The 22,771-nt window shown below is 38.4% G+C and overlaps 1 pseudogene; it reads right to left on the bottom strand.

Moving 5' to 3' along the window:
• Nucleotides 1-2,825: 2,825 nt before the first annotated feature.
• LOC109439298 (ribosome biogenesis protein WDR12 pseudogene) lies at nt 2,826-4,126 on the bottom strand (annotated as a pseudogene).
• Between the last annotated feature and the right edge of the window lie 18,645 nt (nt 4,127-22,771).

Raw genomic sequence — 22,771 nt, 5'->3', positions numbered from 1 at the left:
GGGGACTTGCCTCTTCCCTCCCAAGCTCCCGGGACACGCCTCCTTCCACCTGCTGTTCTGTCTGCTGCCAGTGCTCTCCATTTTCCCTCCACTAAAATGCGTAGAAGAGATGTGTCAGGAAAACAACCCAGAAGAGTGGATTTTAAAACATTCTTAATATCTCTGTTTTGTTGTTGGTCCTTTGCTGCAAGGGACGGGCAGTATTTACTCAGAGACCTGTTCGCCATTCTCACTGATACTCTGAGGACTTGCCTGTTCCCTCTTGTGCTTCCAGGACACAACCCTCCTCCGCACCAGGACTCAGGTGTAAAATTTAAGGGGATGCAAAACAAAACAAACAAACAAAAAAACACAAACAAACAAAACAAACAAACAAAGCGAAACAAAAAAAAACTAGTAGTGAAGATAAATCGCATTTTAATGCAGTATTTTTAAAAAATGAATGCAAGAATATCCATGATGAGCAAGATGCCCCACCTACCCCACCCCCAACCTGTGGGGTATCACTTCATAAATTATATAAATGCCTAACCACTACACTGTACACCTGAAACTAATATAAAATAATATTGAATGTCAACGATAATTTTTAACAATGTATAGTCATGGGCTGTAAAGTATAGCATAGGGAATATAGTCAATGGTATTGTAATAGCTATGTACAATGTCAGATGGGTCGCACACTTGTTGGGGTTATCACTTTGTGAGGTGTGTAAATGTCTCATCACTCCCAAGAAAGTATGGTATATTAACAGGCATTATTTTTTCCTGTGAATAAGCCATACTTTGTTTGCATGCTTCGTAAATTTTTTTGTTATCGAAACTGGATATTTTGAATATTATGATGTCACACCTCTGGGAATCATATTCTCTGTCAAGGATTTCTTGTTGCTGGCTGTTGTGACTTGTTTGTTTAGTTACTTTTCTAAACTATTTTTGTAAAGTCTGCATTCTTTATCATGTGTGTCCACTGAAATCTGTGTTGCCCTTAGTGGTCAGCTGGTGTTTTGACAATTACTTTAAATACCTGGAGCCAGTATAAGAAAAAAGAAGAAACGCTGTCCCAGTCTTTGCAAATTGCTCTGTGCTGGGGAAGTCATTCTATGCTTAGCCAGACTTTTTACAACTCTGCATTAGTTTTTTTTAATTATTATTATTAGTTTCAGGTGTACAAAACAACATAGTGATTAGACATTTACACCCCTCACATAGTAATAACCCCTCAAGTCTACTACCCATCTGACATCATACAGAGCTGTTACAATACCATTGACTGTATTCCCTATGCTATACTTTACATCCCGTGACTATATATATGTAATTACAGCTGGCATTCAATACTATTTTATATTAGTTTCAGGTGTACAGTGTATTGGTTAGGCATTTATATAATTTATGAAGTGATCCCCTCATAACTCTAGTATCCATGTGACACTATAGTTTTTATAATATTATTGACTATATTCCCCATACGGTATTTCACATCCCCTGTGTGGGGACAGAGCCCCAGAGAGCAGTTTCCAGGCTCTCGGCCTCATATGGAGGGGTGCTGGCTCGGGTGGTAGATGGCCGTTAGCTGTGGCTAGTTGGCCGTCAGCTGTAACCATTGAGCCATTGGCCACTAATATAACTGCTGCAGCTACGGAGGGAGAAGAGCAGAGTTGAGGAGAGTGGAGGAGAGTTGTCGGTCGGTTGACAGAAAAGCGGACAGCAGGTCGCACGTCGTGTGAACCCAGCCTCCAGTGAGACCACAGTGGTATGACTTCCCTACCTATGGCTCCGTGGGTGTTCCTTTGGGCCTAGCCACATCCTGCGTTCTTACGTGGGGAGCGGGAGTAGAGACCCCGCAGGCCATCCCGCACAACAGCTGTGTTCTTGTGCAGGGAGCGGGACAGAGACCCCGCATGACACCCTGCACAACAAATGGCGCAGGGAGCAGGGTCTCCAGCACGACACCCTGTGACTATTTTGTGACTACCAATTTGCACTTTCTAATCCCTTCACCTTTCTCAACCATCCCCCTAACCCCTCCCATTTAGCAACCATGAGTTTGTTTTCTGCATCTATGAGTCTATTTCTGTTTTGTTTGTTTGTTTATTCTGTTCTTTAGATTCCACATATAAGTGAGATCATATGGTATTTGTCTTTCTCAGTCTGTGTTAGTTTTCATTTCCTGCTTGGCAGAATCTGAAAGTCAGCCAGAAGTGAGAGCTTTGGGTTTCCTCAGGCCTTTACAGCACAGGTATCCTATTCTGGGCATCTGTGTGGCCTTCTCAATTCCTCTGTATATTGGTGAACTTTAAAAAGCCCTTGTTACCCCATGTATCTCCTTTCCGAGCCTCTTCCTCCAAGGCTTCTCTTTCTTTATTGTTTGTCCTGAGTGTTATCCTTTGCCCCAGGCTGCTGTGGCAAAAGCTACTCCTCTCCTGGGAAGGCTCTGAGTCAGCAAAACAAAGAAAATCTTTGGTGCTGGAGGAGAACATGCCTGAGACCCACAGCCACATTTCTTTGAGCCACATTTCTTTTCTCCATCAGAAATAAATTTCTGGACAATTACTGTGTTTTTAATATATGCTTTTATACTATTTCAAAAGCAAATCTTAATTTAAAACAGTACCTTTAAAAAGAAATGAAAAACTCAATTTCAAGAGTTTGCATAAGGTAGAGAATGCAGGTCACATTTTATACTTTATAAACACAAACTGTCATAATAAATACAAAATAAAGAAAAATGATAGTGATAACTATTATCAAGGTGATCTGCATTGATGTAATCTGAGGAATATCTACCAGTTACACTTATAGAAATAATCTCTGTAGTTAAATTCCTCATTCATTTTCATGCCCCCACATGGGAAGTGGTAGGTGAGTATTTATAGGAATACAATTTATTGTCTGCTCCTCCACTCAGAAGTAACCTTGTGTCTGTCCAGTCCACACTCAGAACTTTGTCTTCATGAGCAGCCAAATCGTAGAGAGGAGCCTTACAACAACTTGTATCCCACAGTTTGACAATGTTATCCAAAGAACCTGAAATCAGCTGCTGCTCATGGGTAGGAGACCACTTTACTGCTGTGACCCAGCCTGTATGTGAGGTTAAGGACAGCGACACCAGAGAACCATCTTTAGTTCGGGGATGCCACAGTCTGATGTGCCTATCTGTGCTTCCAGATGCTAATCGTTTACAAAGCGGAGAATAGGATATAAAATTAAACACTTTATTTCCTGTCAAAGTTGACTTAAGACTGCCAGACTCAACATCCCATACTCGGATTGTGTGGTCCCAAGATGCACTGCAGATTTCTTCAGCATCTGACCAGAGAACTGAGGAAATTGCTTCCTTGTGGCCAGAGAGGGTCACTGTGGGAGTCCGTGTTAGTCCCAATTGCTCTGCTTTCTGTTTCTTTCTTGGTCGATTTGTAGATTCCTCCATTTCATCTTCTTCATCTGTAGGGACTGTAGACCAGATCTTTAGCATCTTATCCCAGGAGCCACTGCAAAATTTAGTTCCTGTGCTATCAACAGCTATAGAATCCACACTTCCAGCATGACCTCTGCAGCAGTGTAGGACTTTCACTTTGTTTCTCTCTACATTCCACTCCCATAAGAGTATAGTCTGATCCATAGAGACACTCAGTAATAGGCAAGACAAACTATCTTTTTTCACCTAGGCCACATCTTTTACAACATCTGTATGTCCCACAATTGTCGTTATTGATTTTCCTTCCAAGGACCAGATCCAAGAAGTCTTATCATAAGAACCAGTCAAGATCCATTCCTCTGCCTCTTTGATTGAACTGATCCAGTCATCGTGGAATAAACATTGCTCTGACTGAGGTGCGGTGTACTTTTCCACGTATTCTAGTTCCACAACCTCTTCTGAAGAGATGTTTTTCAATTCCATGTGTTTGACCAAGGGCATTTGCAGAAACTGGCCCTTGATAAGGAAATCAAACTCCACATGTTTGTGGAACCCATTTTTTGCCTCCAGCAATTTATTGATGATGTTACTAAGGTCAGCAATTTTAGAGGCTGCAGGGATTGAGAAGGGAACATCATCTACTGCATATTTCTTGTTGTCAGTGAAGAAGTGTGTCTGGAGCTGAGCCATGGCGGAGCGCACATGCAAGACTTGCCTACAGAAATGTATGGGGTAATGGTCAGACAACAGGTGCTCTGGTCCCTTAGGACTACAAAAAGAAGCAGCTCAAAATTAGACTCCACAGAAAAGCAGAAGCTGCAGTCCAAGACTTGGATTCCTCTTTCTCTCCTCAGGCCTCCTCTCTCTCAGGAATTTTTAAATAGAATACTTGGTTAATTATAATGTTTGGTACTTTGTCACAAATAATATTTGATATACTTGACTTGATTTAAAAAATTATTTTTAGTTGCTTTCTGAAATATAGCTGTGGAAATTTCATCGTTCAAAATATGTTTAAAAGTTATATGCAAGGTTAAAAACGATAGATGAACATCAAAAGGTAACAAAAGTCTTGTTCATCATGAGTAGTAACTATTTGGGTACTATTTGAGTGCTTCTAAAAGGTATAAATGTAATTTTAAAAGCTGTCTGTTTGAACGAAATTTTCTTAATTTAAATGGTTACTAGTAAAATTTTTGTTTTCCTTTTACCTCATGCTCTTACTGTGTCTCCTGAGAGAATACATTCCCTCCTTCAAATCTCTTAAAAATAACAAGGAAAAAAGAACAGTGAACAAAAATAACTGCAAGTGGCAAAAATCCAAAATTATCTAAGTGCATCATTATAGAAGAGAATTAGTCCTGGCAACATTTTAAAAAACCCATTCATGTTGTAATAACACCTCCCAAACTCAAGAAACCGGCGCATTATACATACAAACACACTTGCTGCATGAGCCAAACTCTGCAGTTATCTAGAAATTACCAACTCCAAAAATGGAAAAAGAATTTGCATATTGAAACTCAGAGCTCTACCACTTAAAATATACCTCATAGACTTTGGGAGTGAAGTTTCATATCATTAATAGTAAATTGACTTTGAATAAACATCAACTTCATTTTCCACCCATCATTGCAGAGGAGGCTGAAATGCAAGTTTTGTGACTGAATTTGGTATATTTTTCATTGCACAAGGATGCTTCTCAGTTCAAGTCTCCATATTACCGATCACTGGGATGAAGTTATTATATATCCTTCAACATTCTTCCTTGTCTCCTAATAAGCAAAGCATGACCTGTAAAACAAACAACCTAAACTTGAGTCTACAACTCTGGCACAACACAACTCTTTCCACATGTGGAAAGGTATACATCAATTTAAGAGTGTGGTTACCTGGAGCGAGGATGGGGGTGAATGGAAAGGAAGGAGATCTCAGCTATATTCATATCATATGATTATTTAAAAATTAAATGGATTAGTTTTTATAAATTTCAGGGAATGTGGTAGCTGTATTTTCAATGACAAAAAGCTTTAGCCAAGACTTTTTTTTAAGTGAAAATCAGATCAGTATACATTATGTGATTCCACTAAATACATTTATAAATGTATAATACATGTGTTTCTGTATATACATAGTAAAAAATTTTAAAGTCTACACTCTAACTTGTTTCACTTGATATATCATTCTAGTTATCTATTGCTGCATATGAAACAAGGCCCCAAATTAGTAGCTTAAAAGAATGAGTTATTTTTTTTATTATTGTTATCATGATTATCATCATCATCTCTTATAGTTCTGTGGGTTGACTGCGCTCACCTGGGTGTTTTTCCCATGGCATCCATTATGAAGTTGCAGTTAAATCTCAGTTGGAGCTTTGAGCATCTGAGGACTTAAATGGCAGTGGATGCTGGCTGTTGGCAGGGAGCTCAGCTGGGGCTGTTGACCAGAGTCTAAGGTGTCAACATTAAACTAAGGTGTTTCTGTTACCTATTTCCACGTAAGACCACCACAAAATTTGGTATGGCTTAAAGAACACCAAACGTTAATATCTTTCATAATTCTGTGGTTGACTGGGATCAGCTCAGCAATTTTTCTGTTCCATGTGGTTTTGTTTGGGGATGTAGCAATCTGGAGGTTGAACTGATGGAATACCTAGAGTGGCTCATTCACATGGCTGGCAGCTAGAGTTGGAATAATTATGTTCTGCCGAATTAGCTCATTTTCCACAGCAATGGAATTAGAAAATAGACAAGAAACACTACATACACTGTTCTACGCTTTGCATTTGCTTTACATAATAATATATCTAAGATGTAATTCCATACCACTATGTATAGAATTACATCTTTCTCTTAAATAGCTACATGGTGTTCTGACATGTCTGTGTACTCTGTCATATCTATGTATTCAACCAGAACCCTACTGATGGATATTTAGGTTAAATCCATCTGACCTGGGCTAAAGAGGACATAGTGATGAACAGGATAGTGCCCAGTACTTAAGGGGCTTACATCCTAGTGGAGTGTATGCTGGAGAAATAGGCTATTACAATAGGAGGCATAAGTCTAATGAAGTGGGAGGGTTACTTGTCCAGAGTGGGTAGAACCCACAAAAAAGCTATTTCACAGAATTCTGTTTGGGACTATTAGACCCAAGGCTGGGCCTACCTTGAAGAGGTTCATTCCAGGGGTGGCATCCTGTAGAGAGAAGAGCACAACTGAATCAGGTGACAGCCTGGCTATTGATTCTGGGCTCTGCCATACACTCACTGAAGATTCTTGAAGTTCATATGTTGGGAGTTTCTTGGTGCCCATTTTTGGCCACCTCTTTTCACACCATGCTCTCTCCTTAGGCAGCCATCTCATCAATAACCATATCTTCAATTGCCATTCACTCACATATGATTTCTACATTTTTCTTTCTAGTTCAGTCTCTGATCTAAATATCTTGCTGTATTCTTAACATCCCCAATGGGGTATACAAAGGTATTGAGAAATCAAAATGGCCCATCTTGTTCCCTCCAAAAAGGATATATGATGTGTTGCCCATCCCAGTTAATATCACTACCCATAATTGGGAAAAACTTATGAGAATCATAGAAACACCTCCCTTTATACCCCCCACCCAATTTTCAAATCTTTCATGAATTCATCTATTTGTTCATTCATGCATATGTTCATTCATCTAGTAGAGAGAGGAATATTGCTGGCTCAAGGGAGAAGGTGGGTAATTACACATTCACAGTCCTGGAGTGTGTCATCCATGCCAATGAGAAGGAGCTGCCTTAGGAAGATTTGTCACAGGAGGGAAAGTAGACTGTATAGTTGCTGATTCAGGTAAGTTGGTAGGTTTGGTGGTGGGAGCATATAGACAATCTCCTTTGTGATAACATCTACTTTTCCAAAGAAACAAGCCAAAAGAGCAGTTGAGAATGTTGAGGTGTTGAAGGTTTGCGCAGAGAATAAATGTTGTGCCACAGTGGTCTCAGATATTGAGAAAGTATGTTGACTGTGGAAATGTGGTAAGATTGCCAGCTAGGCCTGAGTACTGCTCCATAGCTTTCCTTCTACCTTATCTCCCACAACTCACCCCTCCCCCCTTTCCCACCAGGCTCCAGTCACATTGTTTTTTGTCTTTTCCTGCTCACTCCCACTTCAGAATGTACTGTTCCCTAGTCTGATATTAAAAGATCTTCATACCCACACAGCTCTTTCTTGTCATCAAGGTCTGAGCTGAAAAGTCACGTCCATAGTGTGGCCTCTAGCGATAGAGCATAGCACAACTCCAGGGATCATCATGCATAGTGTAGTTGAAGTAAGTGATGGTCTTTGAAGTTGTTAGGCTGGGTGGCCCTAGACACCCTTAACTGGCTTCTCCATAAATATTGTTTTCTATCCTGTTTCCTTGTTTTATTTTCTTCATGGCACTCCTCACCCACTGAAATTACATTGTTTATTGTTTATGTGTATCCAAAAGAGAAAATAAGCCCCATAATGGGAGGGGGCTTTTCTATCTTGTTGCCTATTAACCAGCCTGATAGGTGAAGAGTAAGCCCTCGGTAAACAAGTTCTGCATGTCAGAATTGTTATCTACCAGATACAGCAAAACACAAACAGGTACTTAAAGTTGAGTGGCAAAACCAATTGACATCGGAATCAGAGATCACAGTATACAAAACACTTAAAGAAATCTCAGACATGATCTATTTAGCAGTTCTCAAACTATAGGAAATATCAGAATCTGCCAGGGAAATTGTTCAAAATACAGATTCCTGAGCCTCCAACATCAGGGTAAGCATTCAGCAGGTCTGGGCTAAGGTCTGAGAAGTTGCAGTTTTAACAAGATACCAGGTGCTTCTAATAAAGCTGGCCCATGGCTCATGCTTAGACCAACACAAACTTTTAAAAATGGTGTTTCACTAGGGAAAACGCTTCTATACCATTAATCTATTACTTATCAGGCAGATTTCTATTATAATTGTCAGTATGAATGCTGGTGTAACTACTGGGAAGCCCAGTGTTCATTTAGGACCTCAGATTGATTTTCCAGATGGGATCTCATTTAACTTTTTCCAACCTTTTCTTAATTGTATGTGAGATGGAGGCTTATTTCATACTTCCTGCTTTAGAACCTGTTTTGTAAAAGTTAGTTTCAAAATGTTTTTGCTTTGGCAATGTAAAATATGGACTTTGGGTGATAATGGATGTGTCAATGTAGGCTCATTGACTGTAACAAATGTAGCATTTTGAGGCAGGAGGTTGATAGTGGGAACTTTGTACTTTCTGCTCAATTTTGCCTTGAACGTAAAACTGCTCTACAAAATAAATTTTATTTAAACAAACAAAAACTGTTATCGCTTTGATTTTCTCTCCTTGCTAAAAAGGTGTGTGTCATGCAGGGTGCCATGCGGTGTCTCTGGTCCCACTCCCCACATAAGAACACAGGACATGGTGAGGCCAAAAAGGAACACCTATTGAGCCATAGATAGGGGAGTCATACCACTATACTCTTGCTGGTGGCTGGGTTGGAGACACAGGAAGCAGGAGCCACACGATCTGCAACCTGCCATCTGCTTTTCTGCCAACCAACCAACCCCACTTGCTAGTTGCAATCCGCTGTGCTAACTGCAATCCGCTCTTGCTAGCTCAGCCACCATCTTCTTGCTAGCCCCCATTTTCTGCTAGCGTAGCCACGGCAGTTATATTAGTGGCCAATCGCTCACCGGTTACAGTTGACGGCCAACTAGCCACAGCTGATGGCCATCCAATCACAGTTGATGACCATCTACTACCTGAGCCAGCACCTTTCTGTGTGAGGCCAAGAGCCTGGAAACTGCACTCCTGGCTCTGTCCCCACAGTATGCTTGGAGAAAATATAGAAAATAGAGGTCTTTGTTACTCTGGTGACAAGAACTGGAATTGCAGTTTGAACCTCACAGTTGAGGATAACATATTAGGAGGGGTTGAGGGAGAACCAGGGGGTTCCTTAGACCCACCAGATGGAATTTTCTACATGTGAAATGTGACACAAGACCCTGTGCTGCCACTGCTATTATCTCTGTGGGCTCTGAGCCTCATGACAGACACTGTGTCTGATTAGCAAAATTTGGGATGATGCTATACATAATTTCTAATCTGCCCCCCTTCATGTTTAGTTGTGGACATATTTTCAGATAAGTAAATCTCTCTCTACAATAACAATTTTGTGAATAAATTTAAGACCATATTACTACCACCCATTTTTAAACGCTATTTTTCTTATAATTACACAAGTAGTAAACCCTGGTTGTAAAATAAATTCACACAACATGAAAATATGTAACTTCTTACAAATTGGTAGTTACAAAATAGTCACTGGGATATAAAGTAAAGCATAGGGAATATAGTCAATAATATGGTAATAACTATGTATAGTGCCAGGTGGGTACCAGACTAGTCAGAGGGATCACTTCGTAAATTATATAAATGTCTAATCACTATGCTGCACACCTGAAACTAATATGAAATAGTATTCAATGTCAACTATGATTGAGCAAAAAATCCATAAAGACTATAAAAAAAGAAAGTGGATTGACGGTTGCCAGGGGTTGGGGGAGGGTTCAATGGGGATTAACTGCTAAAGGGGTACAGAGTTTTATTTTTGGGTGATGAAAATGTTTTAGAACTAGAAAGAAGTGGTAGTTACACAACATTATAAATGTAGTAAATTTTGAATTTTTCACCCTATAATATTAATTTTGTTATGCAAATTTCACCTCAGTAAAAAGGATAATTAAATTTAAAAAAGAAAATACATAACTTATTTATTTCCTCACGGCCCTGGAGCTATCCATTGTTTGTAGTTTGGTGTATGTTCTGCCAATTATATGTTATTTGAATAGCTTTATAGCAAGACCTTTTTGTAGGAGAACATCCTCTACACCCAACCCCCTGAAAATAGTGAATTGAGTGGTTGCACATTGTCTTGACAATGCAGAAGAGCCAGACAAACTAAAAGCTGAGTGTTCCTCATCTTTGTCTGAACAGTTAGAACTTGAGCCCTCAATTTTCTTTATTAGGCCTTCCCTTTATATCATTAATATGAACTGGTGTATGTTTCTCCATAAAATAGACAATGAAATATACCAAAAAACCCTCTCCTACATATTGATTCCCTTAAGCTACATCCTCCCCCTCTCTCTTCTCATTTTCACAAACAACAAACTTCTCAAGGGGGAAGACTATGTTCACTATCTTCACTTTCCAAACTCCTTGTCATTCCTCACCACTCTGTCTATTGTCTCTCCATTCCACTGAATCTGCTCTCAACAAGGTCACCAATGGCATCATTGTTATAAAACCCAAAGGGGTTCCTTTTATCCCTTATCTGGAGTGTCAGCCCATGTTTACTTTGTTTCTGATGAAAAGAATACATGCTCCTTGTTTTTTTGTTGTTGTTGAAAAAAATTGCAAACTTTCAGAAAAGTTGCCGGTGTAAAACAAAGAATCCCCCTTCTCCCATCCCTGGACCATATGTTACTGTGCAAAAGGTCGGGCTGCTGACTGCACGAAAGCCAAAACTCGGGAGGTGAGGTTGGTGGAAAGAAAAGCAGGTTTTATTCCAAAATGCCAGCATTAAGGGAAGATGGTGGACTCCCTGTCACAAAGACTGCCTTCCTCTCTCAATATTGCCGAAAGGTTTTATAGACATGCAAGGAGGGGCAAACAAAGAAAAGAGAAGTTGTCTAGGCAACTTCAGGCTTCCTAGAAGTTGGTCTGCCCCAGGGTCAGGAGTGAAACCCATAGAGATGCAAAAACCCCTCCCAAATTACCAGACCAGATGTGCACACTGGTCCGAAGGAAACAGAACCATTGAAACTGATATGCATAGTCCACGCACAGTAAACAGAGTCATCAAGGTTTGGTGGGAGGGGATGGAGGCAAAGAAAGGAAAAAAGAAACTTTCAAAAAGTCCCAAGCCAAACCACTGTCAAATCAATTTACATCAGAGGTTTAAATTTCAAAAAATAGAAGATATAGGGTCACCATTACACATATGCAAATAAGTTGCTAACGTGATGCCCCATAGCTCCGAAATACTTTGATGTGTATGTCTTACAGATAAGAATGCTCTCTTATATAACCGCAAGGCAACCATCAAAATCAGGTCATTATCATTAATAATATTTACCACAAGCTAATCCTCAGACCATGTTCAGATTTCACCAGTTGTCTCAATAATGGCCTTCATAGCAAAAAGTTCCAGGACAGAATCCTGTACTGTATTGTATATAGTTGCCATATCTTTTTAATTTTCTACAGCCTAGAAAAGTTCCTCAGTTTTTCCTTGACTTTCATGACTTTGACATTTTTTGGATTGTGGGCCAGTTATTTTGTATATTGCCCCTTGATTTGGGTTTGTCTGAAGTTTTCCTCATGATTATATGTAGGGATATTATAGAAGCGATGCTGTTTTTTTCTCATTGCATCCTTGCAGACAGTGTGTAATTTGGATTTTTCTACTATTTATGACATTCTACTTGGATCACTTGATTGTGTTGTCTCCCAGGCTTTCTCATTGTAAAGAAACTCCATCTGCAATTAATAAGTATTTGACACTATGCAAATATCCCATTCCTCATTAAAGCTTTACATTTATTTATTAATAATACATTTATATCATGGACCCATGTTTTCCTGTGTAATTGAATTGGCTATAATGTATTCTATTGTTATTTGTTTTGATGCTCAAATTGTTCCTCTTCAGGCTGCTTTCTGTATCTTTTGAATATGCTCCCAATCTTCTTTGAGTACTTCTTTGCTATCTGGCATAAAATATCCCCAAATCATCTGGTACTTGCCTGTCCCAGACTCAGAATTAAACAGTTCTTCAAGGATATATGGTTCATTTTAATGAGGAAAAGTATTTAGAAAGCAAGATATAGGTGGCTCGAATGCTACTGGAGTTTTGCTACTTCTGAGTTTTCTCAATGGACAGAGAGAGCTAGGGTGTGCACACACATGCACACACACACTATTATTTTTAATCTATTTTTTTCCAAATCTCTTTAAACACCTTGAAAATTATTGGTTCCCATTTATAACTCCAACTCCAATCCAAAACTCTTGGGCTCATTCCAGTTTTTCTTTTCATTTTCATATTTGTAATTCCCTTCCCCAACAGTGAGAAACCTGTTTCCCAATTTCCTTAATATATTTACTTATGTGCCCAATACTCCTTTATGCAATCACCAATCACCTGTATGTAGATAATTTCTCATTGCAGACACCATCCCTTCTCCTCCACTGAGGGCCTCTTCACCTGACTCAGGCATCTATACCCTGAGTAGGCCATTGCTGCTACTTCCATCACCATGAAGGGGTACCCTCCTCAAATTTCCTGTGCTCTGTCAATCCAAGCCAACCTGCCTCCTGCATGAAGGCCCTCCTCCTCTCCCCACTTGGTCTCCAAGCAATGGTAACTGGCCATTGTAGTTTTCCTGAAAATTTTCTTGATTTTAGCACTGAAATCCTTGCATGATGGGAAATCCCTCCTCAGAATGTGAAAAGTTATGGTTTGGGCAATGGATGCAGAAGATTAAGGGAGAAATACAAAATCTGTAAGGCAGCCCCCAAATTAGGGAATAAAAGCAACATTCTTCTTAGTGTCAAATGGATAAGGCATAGATTATCCAGCTTCTCTAGACCCTTTGCTAGCTTTACTACTGCTGATGTTAGAAATTATATTTTGTTGCTCACAATAAAGGCAGTAACACTGTCTTTAACTCTGCTGGTAGATTAACCATTGTGATTTTTATTGAGATAGTATTATTTAAATTGTTAACATTATGAATTTAGTGACTTTGTTTTCTGAAAGTTCAGATAATGAAAATGGGAACAATTGAAATACCAATGGCTGCATGACCCAGACATCACTAAAAAAAATAGACTAAATGACTGTGTTATTTTAATGACAGGTGGGAAGATATATAAAACTGGATCTAGGAAGGCAAATACTAAAACAAAACATCCTGTACAATATGCAGAAAAGAATTTTGAATTGAGCATAGTGGAAAAGGTGATGTGGAAGCACATAAGTAGACTGAATCTCACAATTACAGGATGAGACAGGCAAGTTTTTCTAAATCAGTCTTTTTTTTTTTCCATTTCGTGAAAAGAACCAATGTTCAGTTAAAAATAATGGCAGCTGAATTAGCTTGCATATACCAAAAAATGAACTTACATTACCATATAGTTCTTTTGATTGCTCTATGGAACTGAGTAAAATTATATTCTGTGATCTAAAGGATACAATTAAAACATCCTGTGGATGAACAAAAGGGGAAATTTTGATAACAAATGTGAAGGCCCCTTACAATGTAGGACCAATTCTGTCAGATCTTACCAACAACCATGCTTTCTACAGTATATAAAGTGACGCTTCATATCATGGCCAATAAAACCGAAAAATAAAATCCCCTTTAGATACCTTGGCCTTTAGGTACTTTGGTTTGAAAAACAGAGATTTTAATTGTGTTTCTTATTTCTATAAAGATTTTAATGCAACCACAGAAAACATAAAACAAAATATATTATATCTTATCTAAGTTCAAACTAGATTTTGATCACTATGTGCATATTTGGAAGATGGTGCAAATGTGAAATCTAGTAAATTGCATTCAGTGCATAACTCCGTACCAAAGAAAATGAAATGATCTTATCTGTTAAATATGGTGTTCTACTTGTACATAACATGGTAAAACTTACCTGTGACTTTAAGACTTTCATAAGGAAAATTTTGGTCACTTTTCAGTTTCCTCAAAATGAGCTGAAGCTCTCAATGAGATTTTGGACTGTATGGAAACGGAAGGAGATAGCCTTAGGCATGTGCCTACAAGACAGCTATCGTTGCTGACCATGAAAATATGTTAAAATGTTGGCCAGACATAAAATAATTATTTCAAAGTGTTTGTAACATAGGAAAAGAATGTCCTTCTGTAAATTGGAAATACATTGAAAATGAGAATGGAGACTTCCGGAAAAATGGCGGCATGAGGTGAGCCTCTGTAAAGCTCCCCTGGAATTTACAAAGAATCGAACAACAAAAACTCCACAAAGGACTCCCTGCACAGCAGACAGGCAAGACGAAGAGGCCCACTACCGACTGAAATCACCTACAGGTGGGAGATTCGCGCGAGAGGAGGGAGGAGGGAAGGGAGAAGTGCGCAGAGACGGAGCTGCGCAGGCGCAGGACGCAGACCTCGCTCAGTGAGCCGAGCTCGCTGCTTCCCGGAACCACCGCAGCTGTGGGAGATCGGACTGCTAGGGCTCCACAGGGCTGAGGTGACAGCATATAAAACGGCTGAACCCAATGCTCACGGCAGAGACCTCGGAGAAAAGACTGAGGGAAAAAGGCTGAAAACGGTGGTTTAAGCCCGCACTGCCGAGCAGAGAACGGAGCCTTAGGCACTGAGACTAGCCGCCCCCTCCCTCCCCTCCCAGAGCTCGCCCCGCCCCCACCTGCCCAGTGCTAGAAGCAAAACAGTAGCAGTGTCAGATCAAAACAACAGAAAATTTGCTGTTTTGACAACTGTGGACCGCAAACACAAATTCACAGCCCAACTAGTTCCAGCAAATGGGAGAGAGCTGTGGAAGCAGGACCGGCTGTGGTGGTGGTCGCTGCCATTGCTCTAGGCCACCTCTCACAACTCACCCCGCCCCTGACCCCACCTATCTGGGCGGATCCCTGCAGGAGTAAACAGAACTGCTGAAATATACGGGCTCTGAATCAGAAGCTGGAAGAGCTTTGGAACATCAAAAGCTCTCCGCATACCCACCGGGACACTGCGCCCTGTGACCTAGACGAACTATTAACAGAGGAGAAGCCCGTCTCCCAGGGAATCCCCCCATTGTGTGAGAAGTTGGAATAGTGCAGAGAAAACAGCACTACCGTGTGGGAGAAGAAAAATAAGTTGCAGTTGGAGAAATAATAAAACATTCTACCAACAAGTACTGGCAAACAAAAGAAAGACCGCTTTCTATCAACCTGTTGCAGAAGTCACTCCTGTAGATGTCTAGGAAGAGAAATAGTAAACCAGCAATCGCCATGAATAACCAAGGCAACAAGATAGCTCAGAAAGAAAGTGAAAAATCTCCAGAGAAGGCACTTAAAGATACAGAAATATGTGACTTAAATGACACAGAATTCAAGATTGCAGTTCTGAAAAAACTCAACGAGATACAAGAAAACACAGATAGGCAGTTAAAGGAACTCAGAAACTCAATCAAAGAACAGCATGAGCATTTTACGAAAGAGATTGAAATCTTAAAAAAGAACCAAATAGAATTTCTGGAGATTAAGAACTCAATAGAAGAAATTAAGAATGAAATAACCAGCTTAGGTAGTAGAGTTGACAAGATGGAGCAAAGAATCAGTGACATCGAAGATAGAAACCTGGAAATGACACAAATTGAAGAAGAAAGAGACTTGAGACTTAAAAGAAATGAAAGAACTCTACAAGAACTTTCTGACTCCATCAGAAAGAGCAATATAAGAATAATGGGCATACCAGAAGGAGAAGAAAGAGAGAAGGGAACAGAGAATATATTCAAACAAATTGTCGATGAGAACTTCCCAAATTTGTGGACAGAACTGGACCCTCGACTCCAAGAAGCAAATAGAACACCTAATTACCTCAATCCCAACAGGCCTTCTCCAAGGCACATTGTATTGAAGCTGTCTAAAATCAATGACAAAGAGAGAATTCTCAAGGCAGCCAGGAAAAGAAGACGGTAACTTACAAAGGAAAGCCCATTAGATTATCATCAGATTTTTCAGCAGAAACTCTACAAGCCAGGAGGGAGTGGAACCAAATATTCAAACTATTGAACGAGAGAAACCATGAGCCAAGAATAATATATCCAGCAAAGATATCCTTTAGATATGAAGGAGGAATAAAGACCTTTCCAGACACAAAGAAGCTGAGGGAATTTTCTAATACACGACCTGCACTACAAGAAATACTAAAGGAGGCTATTCGACCACCATCAACAGGGACAATTTGTGGCAACCACAACTCAAAAAGGGGGAGAGTAAAGGCCTGAACCGCAATCTGGGAATGGAGAAAGTAAGCGTGCTGAAGAAAATGGAATACTCTAAATATCAAACTTTCTTTTACATAAACTTAAGGGTAACCACTCAAAATAAATCCAAAATTGAAATATATACTGAAATAAAAGAAGAAACGGAGGGAAACATCATAGAATACCACCACACAGAAATAATAGACAACAACAAAAAGGCAAAGAAACAATGGAGACACAGCCTCACCAGAAAACTAAAGATAGAATGACAGGAAATCCGCACATATCAATAATCACTCTAAATGTAAATGGACTGAACTCACCAATAAAAAGGCACAAAGTAGCAGATTGGATCAAAAAACTAAACCCAACCATATGCTGTCTCCAAGAGACACATCTCAGCTACAAGGACAAGCATAGACTCAAAGTGAAAGGGTGGAAATTGACACTCCAAGCAAATGGTGCCCAGAGAAAATCAGGTGTAGCCATAATGATATCAGATGAAACAGACTTCAAGGTGAAAAAGATAACAAGAGACAAAGATGGACATTTCATAATGGTGAAGGGGACTGTACAACAAGAAGACATAACAGTCATCAATATTTATGCCCCCAATCAGGGAGCACCGAAATATACCAAGCAACTACTAACAGAACTAAAGGGAGAAATTGACCAAAATACAATTATACTAGGGGACTTAAATACATCATTGACAACTATGGATAGATCATCCAAACAGAAAATAAATAACGAAATAGTAGCCCTAAATGACACATTAGATGAAATGGACATAATTGACATTTATAGAGCACTTCATCCTAAAACATCAGACTATACATTCTTTTCTAGTGTACATGGAACATTCTCAAGGATAGACCATATATTGGGACATAAAATCAGTCTCAACAAATTTAAGAAGATTGAAATCATACCATGCATATTCTCTGATCACAAGGCTTTGAAATTGGATATCAACTGTAAAAAGAAAGCGGGAAAAAACACAAATACATGGAGATTAAATAACATACTTTTAAAGAAGGACTGGGACAAAGAAGAAATTAGAGGAGAGATCAAAAGATACATAGAAACAAATGACAATGAAAATACATCCTACCAAAATTTTTGGGATGAAGCGAAAGCAGTTTTAAGAGGGAAATTTATCTCATTACAGGCCTATCTCAAGAAACAAGAAAACTCCCAAATAAAAAACCTCATGTTACACCTTAAAGAACTAGAAAAAGAAGAACAAGTAAAACCCAAGGTCCGCAGAAGAAAGGAAATAACAAAAATTAGAGCAGAACTAAATGAAATAGAGAACAAAAAGACAATAGAAAAAATTAATGTGACAAAGAGCTGGTTCTTTGAAAAGATTAACAAAATTGACAAACCCTTGGCTAGACTTACTAAGATAAAAAGAGAGAAGACACTGATTAACAAAATCAGAAACGTAAAAGGGGAAGTTATCACGGACACCACAGAAATACAAAGGATCATCCAAGAATACTATGAAGGACTATATGCCACCAAATTCAACAACCTAGAAGAAATGGACAAGTTCTGAGAAACATATAGCCTTCCAAGGCTGAACCATGAAGAACTGGAAAATCTAAACAGACCGATCACCAGTAACGAAATTGAATCAGTCATCCAAAACCTTCCCAAAAGCAAAAGTCCGGGACCAGATGGCTTCACTAGTGAATTCTACCAAACCTTCAAAGAGGATCTAATACCAATTCTGCACAAACTCTTCCAAAAAATTGAAGAAGAGACAGTACTCCCTAACTCATTTTATGAGGCCAACATTACCCTGATACCAAAACCTGGTAAGGACAGCACAAAAAAAGAAAACTACAGACCAATATCTCTAATGAATAACGATGCAAAAATTCTAAATAAAATTCTAGCAAATCGAATACAACAATGCATTAAAAAGATTATTCATCACGACCAAGTGGGGTTCATCCCCGGCGCACAAGGATGGTTCAACATACGAAAATCCATCAATGTGATACATCACATAAACAAAATAAAGGACAAAAATCATATGATTATATCAATTGATGCAGAAAAAGCATTTGACACGATACAACATCCATTTATGATTAAAACACTTAATAAAATGGGTATAGAAGGAAAATACCTTAACATAATAAAGGCCATATATGACAAACCCTCGGCTAATCTCATAGTTAATGGAGAAAAACTGAAGCCCTTTGCTCTACGTTCAGGAACACGACAGGGCTGTCCCCTATCACCGCTGCTTTTCAACATAGTGTTGGAAGTCCTTGCCAGAGCAATCAGGCAAGAGAAAGAAATAAAAGGCATCCAAATTGGGAATGAAGAAGTTAAATTGTCACTCTTTCCAGATGACATGATGAGAGATATATATATATATATATATATATATATATATATATATATATCCCTAAAGACTCCACCAAAAAGCTATTAGAAACAATCAACGAATACAGTAAAGTTGCCAGCAACAAAATCAACGTACAAAATTCCATTGCATTCCTGTATACTAACGATGAAATCTCAGAAAAAGAAATTTAAAAAAATTCATTTGCAATTGCAGAAAAAGAATAAAATACCTATGCATAAACTTAACCAAGGATGTGAAAAACCTATATGCTGAAAACTATAAGACATTTTTAACAGAAATTGAAGAAGACACAAAGAAATGGAAAGACGGTCCATACTCATGGATTGGAAGAATCAACATAGTTAAAATGGCCATATTACCCAAAGCAATATACAGATTTATTGCAATCCCCATCAACATCCCAATGGCATTTTTTAAAGAAATAGAACAAAAAATCATCAGATTTGTTGGGAACCACAAAAGACCCCGAATAGCCAAAGCAATCTTAAGAATAAAGAACAATGCTAGAGGTATCACACTCCCTGACTTTAGCTTGTACTACAGGGCAACAATAATCAAAACAGCATGGTATTGGCAGAAAAACAGACACGTAGACCAATGGAATAGAATTGAGGACCCAGAAATAAACCCCTGTAAATATGGACAGATAATTTTTGAAAAAGAAGCAAAAAAGATACAATGGAGAAAAGACAGCCTCTTTAATAAATGGTGCTGTCAGAATTGAACAGCCACTTGCAAAAGAATGAAACTGGACTGCTATCTGTCACCATGTACCAAAATTAATTCAAAATATATCAAAGACTTAAGCATAAGACCTGAAACAGTAAACTGCATAGAAGAAAACATATGTACTAAACTTATGGAACTTGGATTCAAAGAGCATTTTATGAATTTGATTTCAAATGCAAGGGAAGTAAAAGCTAAAATAAATGAATGGGACTATATTAAACTTAAAAGTTTCTGCACAGGAAAAGAAAGCATAGACAAAATAAAGAGGCAACCAACTGAATGGGAGAAGATTTTTGCAAACAGTGCCACCAATAAGGGACTAATATCTAAAATATACAAGGAACTTGTGAAACTCAACAACAAAAAAACAAACAACCCAATTGAAAAATGGGCAGAGGACCTGAAGAGACATTTCTCCAAAGAGGACATACAAATGGCAAATAGACATATGAAAAAATGCTCAACATCACTAATCATCAGAGAAATGCAAATAAAAACCACAATGAGACATCACCTCACCCCAGTGAGAATGGCTATCATCAACAAGACAAATAGTAACAAGTGTTGGAGAGGCTGTGGAGGAAAAGGAACCCTCATATACTGTTGGTGGGAATGCAGACTGGTGCAGCTGCTGTGGAAGGCAGTGTGGAGGTTCCTCAAAAAATTAAAAATAGAATTACCCCATGACCCAGGAATCCCACTGCTAGGTATCTATCCAGAAATTCTGAAAACATTTATCCATAAAGTCACGTGTGCTCCAAAGTTCACTGCAGCTTTATTTATGGTGGCCAAGACATGGAAACAACCAAAATGTCCTTCGATAGATGAATGGATAAAGAAGTTGTAGTAAATATATATACAATGGAATACTATTTGGTGGTAAGAAAAGATGAAATAGGACCATTTATGACAACATGGATGGATCTTGAGAATATAATGCTGAGTGAAGTAAGTCAGACAGACAAAGCAGAGAACCATATGATTTCACTGATATGTGGTGTATAAATCACAGACAACAAAAGAACAAGACAAACAAATGAGAATCAAAAACTCATAGACACAGATAATAGTTTGGTGGTTACCAGAGGCTAAGGGGGCAGTGGGGTGGTAGATGAGGGTAAAGGGAATCAAATATATGGTGATGGAAGGAGAACTGACTCTGGGTGGTGAACACACAATGGGATTTATAGATGATGTAATACAGAATTGTACCTCTGTAATCTATGTAACTTTACTAAGAATTGTCACCCCAATAAGTTTTAATTAAAAAAAGCAGAATGGTATTGGCAGAAAAAAAGACACGTAGACCAATGGAATAGAAGTAGGAACCCAGAAATAAAACCACACGAATATGGACAGATAATTTTTGACAAAGAAGCAAAAAAAATACAAGGGAGAAAAGACAGCCTCTTCTATAAATGGTGCTGGCAGATTGGATAGCCATGTGCAAAAGATTGAAACTGGACTGCCATCTGTCACAATGTACCAAAACTAATTCAAAATGGATCAAAGACTTAAGCATAAGACCTGACACAATAAATTGCATAGAAGAAAACATAGGTACTAAACTTATGGACCTTGGGTTCAAAGAGCATTTCATGAATTTGACTCCAAAGACAAGGGAAGTAAAAACTAAAATAAATTAATGGGACTTTATCAAACTTAAAACTTTTGCACAGCAAAAGAAACCATCGACAAAATAAAGAGGAACCAACTGAACGGGATAATTTTTGCAAACAGTGCCTCTGATAAGGGGCTAATATCCAAAATATACGAGAACAACAAAAAACAAACAAACAACCCAATTGAAAAATGGGCAGAAGACCTGAAGAGACATTTCTCCAAAGAGGACATACAAATGGCAAATAGACTTTGAAAAAATGCTCAACATCACTAATCATCAGAACACAACGGGATTTATAGATGATGTAATACAGAATTGTACACCTGAAATCTATGTAATTTTACTAACAACTGTCACCTCAATAAATTTAATAAAAAAAAAAAAAAAAAAAAAAAAAAAAAAAAAAAAAAAAGAAATACAAATAAAAACCACAATGAAATATCACCTTACCCCAGTTAGAATGGCTATCATCAACAAGGCAAATAGTAACAAGTGTTGGAGAGGCTGTGGAGAAAAAGGAACCCTCATACACTGTTGGTGGGAATGCAGACTGGTGAAGCCACTATGGAAGGCAGTGTGGAGGTTCCTCAAAAAATTATGAATAGAATTACCATGTGACTCAGTAATCTCTCTCCTGGGTATCTACCCCAAAAATCTGAAAACATTTATGCATAAAGGCAAGTGTGCTCCAGTGTTCATTCCAGCTTTATTTACGGTGGCCAAGACATGCAAACAACCAAAATGTCGTTCGATAGATGAGTGGATAAAGAAGTTGTTGTATATATACACAACGGAATACTATTCGTGGTAAGAAAAAATGATATAAGATCATTTGTGACAAGATGGATGGATCTTGAGATCATAATGCTAAGCGAAATGAGTCAGACAGAAAAAGCAGAGAACAATATGATTTCATTGGTATATGGTATATGAACCAAAAACAACAAAAGAAGAAGAGAAACAAATGAAAAAAAAACACTCATAAACACAGACAATAGTTTAGTGGTTACCAGAGGGTAAGGGGGAAGTGGTTGGTAGATGAGGGTAAAGGGGATCAAATATATGGTGATGGAAGGAGAACTGACTCTGGGTGGTGGACACTCAATGGGATTAATAGATGATGTAATACAGAATTGCATACCTGAAATTTATGTAACTTTACTAACAATTGTCACCCCAACAAACTTTATTTAAAAAAAGAAATTCAAATTGGTAGTTACAAAATAGTCACAGGGGTGTAAAGTACAACATAGAGAATATAGTCAACAATGTTGCAAAACTTGTACAATGCCAGGTGGGTACTGGATTAACTGCAGGGAATCACTGCATAAATTATATAAATGTCCCACCACTATGCTGTACACCTGAAACTAATATGAAATAATATAGAATGTCAACTGTAACTGAAAGAAAATAAATAAAAATAAGAATTTAAAATGAGAGATACCTCATTGTCATATTATGCACACGATTGAAAATATGAAGAATGATGATACCCCATCAGGCCTTAATGGAAATTTTTGCTTCCTTCTTTAATTTTTTTTACTATT

This window comes from Rhinolophus sinicus, chromosome 18, assembly GCF_057876585.1.
Source record: "Rhinolophus sinicus isolate RSI-liver-muscle chromosome 18, RSI-T2T, whole genome shotgun sequence".
Lineage (NCBI taxonomy): Eukaryota > Metazoa > Chordata > Mammalia > Chiroptera > Rhinolophidae > Rhinolophus > Rhinolophus sinicus.
Note: the sequence above shows the minus strand (reverse complement) of the source record. Positions and strands in the feature narration are given on the sequence as shown.